Source organism: Mus pahari, chromosome 4 (genome assembly GCF_900095145.1).
Source record: "Mus pahari chromosome 4, PAHARI_EIJ_v1.1, whole genome shotgun sequence".
In the NCBI taxonomy this organism is placed as follows: domain Eukaryota; kingdom Metazoa; phylum Chordata; class Mammalia; order Rodentia; family Muridae; genus Mus; species Mus pahari.
Window position 1 is genome coordinate 47102958 of NC_034593.1, and position 10065 is coordinate 47113022.

Here is a 10065-nt window from a genome sequence, read left to right on the forward strand (position 1 = left end):
GATTGACATTCAGTTTAAGAAAAAGAAATGTTTGAAGGAAGTATCAATAAGTGAGTGTTATGTGCTACATTCCCCCCCCCCCCATACTCTAGCATCTCTACTATGATCTGATCACCCAAGGTGAAGCTATCTAGAGTACAATGCCACAACTGGCTTTTTGTTTGTTTGTTTGTTTTGTTTTGTTGTTTGTTTTAAGTGGTACAAAATGTATTTCCTTATTTTCTTCATACCATTTGACACTTTGGAAGCAGTCTCATTCAGTCCAAATTTGTGACAGTCTCTGCATTTCCTGGCCTTATTCTCCCTTGTAGCTGAATTATATCTTTTTTTTTTTTAATTTTAGATTATAAAATTTTACATTGCCTAGTAAGATGGTCAATCCTTTGTTTGAGGAAAGGCTCGGGAACTTCGGTATTGGGCAGGAAATATAGCCCAAAAGCGATCTAACACGCTTCATCAAATGGCCCCGGTACATCAGGCAGCAACGACAAAGAGCCATCCTCTATAAGCAGCTCAAAGTACCTCCTGCCATTAACCAGTTCACCCAGGCCCTGGACAGGCAAACAACTACTCAGCTACTTAAGCTTGCCTACAAGTACTGACCAGAGACAAAGCAAGCAAGAGAAGAAGCAAAGGCTACTGGCCTGTGCTGAGAAGAAAGCTGCTGGCATAGGGGACGTCCCAACTAAGAGACCACCTTTCCTCTGAGCAGGAGTCAATATAGTCACCACCTTGGTGGTGGAGACCAAGAAGGCTCAGCTGGTGGTGATTGCCCATGACGTAGACCCCATTGAGCTGCTGGTTTTCCTGCCTGCCCTATGTCGAAAATGGGGGTGCCCTACAGCATCATCAAGGGAAAGGCCAGGCTGGGGTGCCTGGTCCACAGAAAGACATGAATCACTGTTGCCTTCACACAGGTTAGCTCAGAAGACAAGGGTGCTCTGGGTGAGCTGGTGGAAGCCATTAGGACCAATTATAATGATAAGATCCGCAGCCACTGGGGGCAGGATGAGTGGGCAACTCCCTGGGTCCTAAGTCTGTGGCTCGAATTTCCAAGCTGGAAAAGGCAAAGGCTAAAGAACTCGCTACTAAACTGGGTTAAATGTACACTAAGTTTTCTGTACTTAAATATAATTACAAAATTATCTTCCAAAGAATGTTTACATCATTTCGAAACCCCTTCCCTTCTCTTCATCTAAACCCTCCCATATTATATTGGCCTCTTTTCAAATCCACAGCTTCTCTTTCTTTGTTGATATTTTTCCTATGTAAATGTGACCTGCTCAGTCCAGGTAATGCTACTTGCATGTGTAAGTTTTCAGGGGCTGTCTGTTGGTATTGGGTGAGCAGTCAGCATGCTCTGGCGTGAGTATACTGGCTGGTTTTTTGTGTCAACTTGACACAAGCTGGTGTGATCACAGAGAAATGAGCCTCCCTTGAGAAAATGCCTCCATGAGATCCTGCTGTAAGTCATTTTCTCAATTAATCATCAAGAGTGGGAGGGCGCATTGTGGGTGGTACCATCCCTGGGCTGGTAGTTCTGGGTTCTATAAGAGAGCAAGCTGAACAAGCCAGGGGAAAGAAGCCTGTAAGTAACATCCCTCCATGGCCTCTGCATCAGCTCCTGCTTCCTGCCCTGCTTGTGTTCCAGTCCTGACTTCCTTTGGTGATCAACAGCAGTTTGAAAGTGTAAGCTGAATAAACCCTTCCCTCTCCAACTTGCTTCTTGGTCATGATATTTTTTGTGGGAATAGAAACCCTGACTAAGACATGGGAGAAGACTGTTTTTCTTGCTCTTGGTATACCTCCACTGCCTGGTGTGTGTGTGTGTGTGTGTGTGTGTGTGTGTGTGTGTGTGTCTATCCCAGGTGAGCATGTATATTGTTGCTTTCCTTTTTTTGTGTGTCTTTCAGGCAGTCATGTTGGTGAGACATTTTGTGCATAACTTGACATTGCTAGGAGACCCAACCTTGAGGCAAACTTCCAAATCCTCTGGTGCTTACAGTCTTTCCAACCTTTCTTCTGCAATGTTCCCTGAGCTGTAGGTGGGAGGATTGTATTACACATGCATCTGTTGGTACTGGGCTCCACAACTCTGCATTGTGATTGGTTGTGGGTTGCTGTACTGGTCTTTGCCGTTTCAAAGAGAAGCTTTCCTTGATATGGGATAAGAACTACACTTATATGTGGGTAGAAGGACACAGTTTTAGAATGCAGCTAAGGGTTATGCTGATTTGTCAGGGTTGTCCCAGAGACTCACAAAGCATTACTACTGCCATCTCCCTGGGTCGTCCCCAGAGGCAGAAGATAAGTCTCTAATGTTGAGTATATCAGTCACTTCAGACACGGGGCTAGACTACACATGCTCCCAATGTCTCCTCCCTGAAGACTAGTTTTCATGGTATCATGGGGTCCCATGTAAGCTTCCACAGGAGAGAAATAACCAACAGTCTTACCTAGCTATGAAGCCTATAATCCACACCAATGACTAATGTACCATGGTAACCCTGAGGGTACATGCTGGGAGCTTGCCAGAGCACAAGTTCTCTTTAAAAGGTAGTCAAGGGGGCAGAGGATCTGCTGGAGGACAAAACATGTTTTGTTTGTTTGTTTGTTTGCTTGCTTGTTTAAGAGTAAAAGTTGCTTAGTATAAATGATATTTACTCTCCTTGATTCTTAGTTATTCTGGATGGCTTCAGAGGAATGAACACCTGTTACTTAACAGTGGGGGGTTAGGTAAAGTATTTATCTCTAGCCTCTCTTCTCTATCCTGCAGGTTAACTCTTTGTAAACCAGAGAGGAAGGAAAGGAAAAGAATTAAAATCATTTACACAGGCAAGTGTGCACAGACACACATACATTTAAACACACACACACACACACACACACACACACACACACACTCTGGTTGGGCCTGGCCATCTGTCTCAATCAACTCTACCAGTGTTCATGCATGCTTACATACATACAAATATACCTACATATGAATATATAAACAGACATATACATTTGGATGGATGGATGGATGGATGGATGGATGGATGGATGGATGGATGGATGGATGGATGGATGGAAGGATGGATGGATGGATGGATGGATGGATGGATGGATGGATGGATGGTTGGAAAGATGGATGGATGGATGGGGCAGAGCCATCCAAGCCACCCATCCTTATTTCTTTTCTCTGGCCTTTTTATACCTTCTAGACAATTGTTCTTTACAAAATTACCTCATGGATAAAATGTTACACAAAATGGGAGTTACAGGTGTTGATATTAAGTTCAAAGCAGTGTTTCATTCTGTAAGATCATTATAAGTTCAAAGCAACAGTTTCATCTGGTCTTGCCTTATCATAGTGCATAACTGTAGTTTTATCCTTACACCAAAATACTTTTCCTTGAATATAAATGTTCACTTTTTTTGTATGACTATGAAAGCTCATTTTATTTCTTATTATGCAGCCTTTACTTATTATTATGAGGAATGGATACATTATATTCTTGATTTTAACTTTATTATATATCTCTAGCAAACAACTAAAGCAAGTCATCTTTTAAAACTTTCTAAGATTATTTCAATCAAATCAGGAACTATAAAATCATTAATTTATCTAAACAGCATTAATTCACGAAAGGTCACCCTTATGTTGAGCTGCAGGATATCTGCTTAATAGGGTAGGCTGATGCCCAGAGATTATTATATTAATTTAATAATGACAGGAAAGGTGTATCAGCTGAAAGAATCAGTCCTGAGATGAAGTCTCTTGGGACCTGGCCTCTCAGAGCTCACCCATCTTAGTCCACACAAAAAGGTGGGCCACCTCCAGGAAGGCCACTTGCTAGCCTTACCCTTTCTTAGATGGCTCCCGACAGGTACAGTAGTGACTTGCATATCTTGGTAATAGCCAACTCCTCTCTCATTGGACTCAGACAAGAGGGAAACCATGCCTGGCATTGAAAACCTAGCCAACTCCCCAGGGCGAGTGAAGTTGTGGATCTTTTCACATTAGTGAATTATATATTTGAAGAACCATGCCTACAATAGAGCTATTATGAGACATGACCAATATGTATGTTTATGTATCTATAAAAACACTTTAAGAGAGGGATTCACTGCTGAATACGTAATAAAACGGCTCTTCAGGACTCAAGCAACTTCTTTACAGACTTACCTTATTCATCTGGTGTGAATTTCACCATGGTTGTTAATTTGAATAGGCTGCATAGGGAGAGATGGGGCAACTCTACTCTATAAGGTGCCCTAAGCTAGAACAAATGTGGCCTTTTGGATACTCCCACTGCTGGAGTAAGCATACTTCTGCAACAAGTTCTTTACCTGTGGACACAATATATTTCCTACGAGGCCATCTTCAGTTTAGTGTTACAAAGCTCCAAGCCACTGCGAAAGTCAACTAAGAATAACACATGTAGACTGTCAGTCTGTGCTTTTGTCATCTCACCCTGTGCCTGTCAGTTATCACCGTGACGGAGGCAAACCAGCTTATAGAGAGAGAAGGTTATGCCCAGTCATCAAGTCAGAGGTTTCAGCCTGAAAGTATCTCGGCCTGTTGCTCTGTAGCTGTAAAGATATAGAATATTGTCCTAACTTCCTTCTGTTGCTGTGCTAAGACACTCTGACAAGAACCGACTTGGAGGGGGAAAAGACTTACTTGATTTACATTTGCAGGACATAGTACCTCATATAAGGAAGTCATGGCAGGAACTCAAACAGAAACCGGGAACTAAGAGGCAGAAATAGAAGCAGAGACCATGGAGGAATATTGCTTACTGTCTTACTCTCTGGTTCCATTACTGCTAGACTAATGCTTTTCTAGTTTTTTTTTTTTTTTAATATAGCCCAGGGCCAACTGCCTAAGAATAATACCACCCACAGAAAAGGGGGGAGGGGGAGGAGAAGACACAGAATAGAATCAGGCTCCCACAATCCTTTTTTCAGGGCACAAACCTGATGACCTCAGTTTCCCTTCATTTTATCCCCTAAAGCTTCTGTCTCCAGTAGCACCGACAGACTGGGGGTGAAACTTTCAACATAGTGGTCTTTGGGCAATAAAGGTTGAATATATATAGAACATTCCTAGGTTTTTTTCATCCTAACTCTATGGTTTCATGGATTCTTCTCCCATATTTAGTATATTTTACGTTAAAATTTTCTTTGAAAATAGACTCAGGTACTTTCTGGAGTGAATCATGATAGGCGTCGGTAAACAAGTGAATGCTCCTTGTACAACTTCAGGCGCAGAATGGAAACTGAAGAGGAGAGACTGGAAAGGCTTGGAAAGAGCGAGAAGAGTTTGTAGCCCAGCCCTGTCTCCCTCCACACAGGCAGGAGGACCCCCTTCTCCCTGTGACCCCTGGCAGCCTTCCCTGTGCAATTAGGGGAATGTCAGGGTGTGCATTAATGTTATCAAATTAGCTATAATTCTGCGACTTCAAAAGTCTCTCATTCACCAGAAAGCTGAATGATGTTGATATTTAACACAATCTGAATACACCATGATCTTTCTGTCCATATTCAAATGAACCTAAATACTGCACTGGGTTTTAACTTTTGCAGATTGTGATTGGCTCATGGGTGTGGACAGGCACGCTTGTGGGTGCACGTTATTAGCTTTTGATAAAATGACATTTCATCTGTAGGCAGAGAAACAAATTTTGAATTTTATGCATGAGAAGATTGATGGCTGGCACAATTATTAATTTCTGCAGGCTTCCAGTTCGTGTCATAAGATTTGAAGAAAAAAAGCCACTCTAATAAAAAAAGACTCTATCTTCTCAGCTAATTTTGGAGAAGGAAACACTTTAAGCAAGTCTAATTTAATAGGCCTCGCAGCCCCATGGGATAGCAATTAATATGAGCAGGTATGGAAGATGCTGGGGTAATTGGTGTGGGTTGTATTCCATCTGTGCTTTGATAACCACTTGGGGATGTACACAGTAGCGGAAGCCTCGACTTCCTGCTGCAAAATGGGCGTGTCTATTTGCTTTGTAGGATGCTATTTTGGCTCCAGTGACATAGTAGACACACTATTGTCGGTGTGGATCTAATTTGACCAAAGCAAACACGTCTGAAACTCTTTACCTGTGTCTTTTCACCACCACGTATTACAGAGCACACGGTCAGCTTGGCTAAACGGAGTGAAGTGGGGCTGCCTCTTCCCCAGCTCCACCAGGCAGCTGGACTCTTCCCAGTGTTTCCCGAGGGAGCAAGCTCAGGTTAATATTCTACTTGCAAACAGCCCGGAAAGGACAAAACATCTAAGTCATCATTGGCCTTCAAGGCAAAAGGATTTGTGCTACAAAATTATAAATGAAAAGGGCTCCATTTTCCCCACAGCTTAACTACAGGAAAACCATTTTCCTGAGCATCTCATGCATGGGAAATGTATCCAAAATAATTACCTTGTCTCCAGATTTCATAGTGTAAAAGAAATAATAGACAATTCTTCTGAATTCAAAGTAAGGAAAAGTGGATGAGAGAAGATCTTTATGAAACATCTGTGGGTCTGCACGCTCTAAGGATAGCTTACAGAGCGGTATACTGCCCTCGTCAAGGGGCTGGAGCCAGAAAGCCCGTGTCAAAGAGCTGGAGCCAGAATGCCCGTGAAAACTGTAAGCACGTCATGTCCATGCATTTCAGGGCAAAAACTGCTCCTACACAAAACTTTAAGCTCGTGGACTCATACTTTCTAGAAAGGATTTAATTTAAACTTCTTGTGAGAAAATTGAGGTTGATGTAGTATTTTCTTCTCGCAGGCAAAAAACAAAGACAAAAGCTTTGTGAAATAAATGTCTCTTACATCTGTCTACAAACACAGTATAAGACTACCTCATAAAGGGTTCAATGTGTGTGAATTTGTTTGTCCTGCATCAGGGGCAGGGAAAACCTGAGAACAAGGTGGGGTTTGTGGCAAAATAAAGCATCTTTCTGTAAATATAAAGGTGGGTTAGGAGTATGCGAGATGTGTTGCCTTCTTTACTTCTGGAGCAGAGGACAAATGCAGGACAGGACTGACCTGTGAGCCTGGTTTAATCATAGCCATTACTAGCAGGGTACACAATTACATGCACAAAGTTATTCTTGGAAAATATACCCTTTTTTGAAGCTCACAAAGACCAACATGAACATCCCAAAGAGGTTTGTAGTGTTCAGTGAGTACATCCTACTTGCTGGTGATGCGAGAGTCATGTGTGCATCTCACCAGACGTGGAGGCTCTAGTATCTGCTGTTTCAGACTCTGGGATCCCTGGAAACCTCATCTGTTTCCACCGAGAGTGACTGCAGTTCTCTCCCCCAGGCCCTGGGCCACAGTCAGGACAACAAGAACTACTGCCTGTTCACGCCTAGACATTGCATCTGCCCCCACCCCAACATTTTAACATCCCATGCTGGCTGCGCCTTCACCCACAGACTTATTAACTACTTAGATCCTGACCTATGATTTTCTTCTAAGACAACATTTCTGAGCCCATTTTCTCTAACAGTTTTTAAAGAGTTGGGAAGATAGCATCTTTTTATCTCTGTGATAGCTTGGGACCCACTTGGTTAAGCAATCCAAACACAGAAAGACATGTTACAGAGTATTCCCATTTTATAGTCTATGATCTGTACTTGATTTAATGAAAAGGCATGTTTATTATTTTAATGAGCTTCTCTCGGTGCCAACTGTCACCCAGAGGATGAGCGAGGAGGAAATGTGGGTAGGAGGTGATGGGGCTTTCTTGCTCAACAATACTTTCCATCTGCTTTCTGAACAATTTTCTTCAGAGGGACTGTAGAAGACAGAAAAGAGCTGGCGAGTCTGCTCCTGGGAAATCACAGGATGTTATCAATCTCATCCAGATGTGGCACATTTGTTCTGTGACTGGACTGGGAATACAAGTAGGGCCAGCTATCCCTGGGTGGTTCAGAAATACTGTGGACTTAAAAATTCCCCTGGGGTGGCTGAAACACCTCCACCCCCCCCCCTCTCTCTCTCTCTCTCTCTCTCTCTCTCTCTCTGATCAGGTAGAAGAGCATGTTGTGTGATTTACTTCACCCATTTCATGTGAAGAGTTCCTGCTTTTATCCATTATTTCCTATTAAATACAATCTAGAGATGTTGGAGTCGGGAGACATCCTGGTGACTGAAGACTGCCGCACAAAGACCTGAGTGTGGATCCCAGCATTCATGCAAAAAATGGTATGTGGTGACTCATGTCTGTACCCCAGTGTTGGGGTGCAAGTGAGGGGGGGGAGACACAAACAGATCCCAGATGTTCACTGGCCAGATAGTTAAGACAGAATTTAGTGAGAGACCCTGTCTCAAACAAATGTAGAGAGTGATGAGGAAAACATCCAGTGTTGACCTCTGGTGTCAACACCTACATATGTGTATGCTCACATGCACATACCAGCACACACATGCATTCAACACACACATGCACATAAAGTAAGATGCTCTTCTCTAGGCTGTTCTTGGAACACTAGGAGAACAAGAATGAAGAAGGCAGACCCATGTCCCCTTCCCATCAACTTAATGTTCTAGGGGGACACTCAGCTCTGTAGGAGAGTCTCAGCTAAGAGTTCAGCTCCATGGGTCATGGGCTGGATTCATGACTCCCTCCCTGTAAGGTTATGCAAGACTGTGATATTTCAACATACTGAAACGAAGAGAATTGTGGTATTAATCAACTCAGAACTTTTGCACAGAGGTGTAACTTGGAAGCAATCAGGTGGGATGTTCATGTAGCACCCGATGATATTGCTTGTCTGAAATGTACTGTGCCAGGCATACAGTCACAGGCATAAATTCTTTATGGTCATTCTGATTTTGTCACTGGCCCTTAGCTATATAAACTGAGTTCAAAGCAGACAGGTGTGCCCTCTTCTGCTCCTGCATTTAAGATGGGCCTCTGGGTGTCAGTCCTGATTACTTCAATATCTGAAATAACATATGGTGCAGAAGTAAAAACCTTGAGGCTGGTGGTCCAAGTTGGACTTCAACCAATCCCTTCTGAGAATTTTGTCCTTAAATGACTTAAGGTCAATCCACCTCAGCTTTCTTATTTGAAAGACCTAGTAACATGAAGATTAGGTGAGCTAAGGCACATAAAAGGTGCTCTACCACATAACGATTGGCTTCTCAGTACTAACACTCCTAATAGTTACTTTAGCGAAAGTATAGTGATTGTATATTTCATTTGTTTTCATCTGCAGAAACAGTTTAGAGGGAATAAGAGAGCTCCAGGTGGACATAGCAAGCCCCTGAATACAGCTTGACATCCCAAAATACGGTATCAACATTAAGGTATAGAACTCCACCTGAAGCCCATGTTTGCTCTTATTGATCAAACAATGATTTTTCGTCAAGGTATAACCACAATGGGGATGTGAGAGATTGCGGATAATGAAATAGATGGTTTTGGGGTTACCTTTGCCACCAGTAGCATGGTAGTTAGCTCTGATATGTGGGCTGTAGTATTTTTTAGGAATAAAGGACTTGGTATAGGAGTCGAGCTAGCTCTTCTTGTGAGCACCTGAGGTGACCTGTGAAGGTGGTTAGCTACTCTCACAGCCTCTCATGGCCCAGAAAACCCTAAAAAAAAAATCATGGGAATCAAGAAATTCAAATCTTCCTTGTTTGCTTTAAGCACACCTACGTCACCCATGGGTATGCATATCCCAAAAGTCACCCCAAATCCAAAGGATGCCAGTTTAAAGAAGCCATGTTCCTGGTCCCAGAGTATAATGATGGATGTACTAGGAACTCCCAGGCCAGAGTGGGGCAGAACGTAGGGTCAGCGGCCCAAAGTGCAAGCTGAATTTTTTCCTGCACTCACTTAAAAATGCAGAAGGCATTGCTGAACTTAATGGTTTAGATGCAGAATCTCTAATCATTAACATATCCAGTAATCAAAGCACCTGAGATGAGCCGACAACTTATAGAGCTCGTGGTTGATTAACCTGTACATGAATTCCTTGGATACTCTTGGACCATCCTCACTGAAAAGGAACAAATCATTCCAAAACTAGAAGAGGTGGTGGTCCAGAACAAAAATATATCCC

At 42.8% G+C, this 10065-nt stretch overlaps 1 pseudogene; it reads left to right on the forward strand.

Annotated features, from left to right (window-relative positions):
* Positions 1-371: 371 nt before the first annotated feature.
* LOC110319720 lies at positions 372-1102 on the forward strand (annotated as a pseudogene).
* Positions 1103-10065: the final 8963 nt, after the last annotated feature.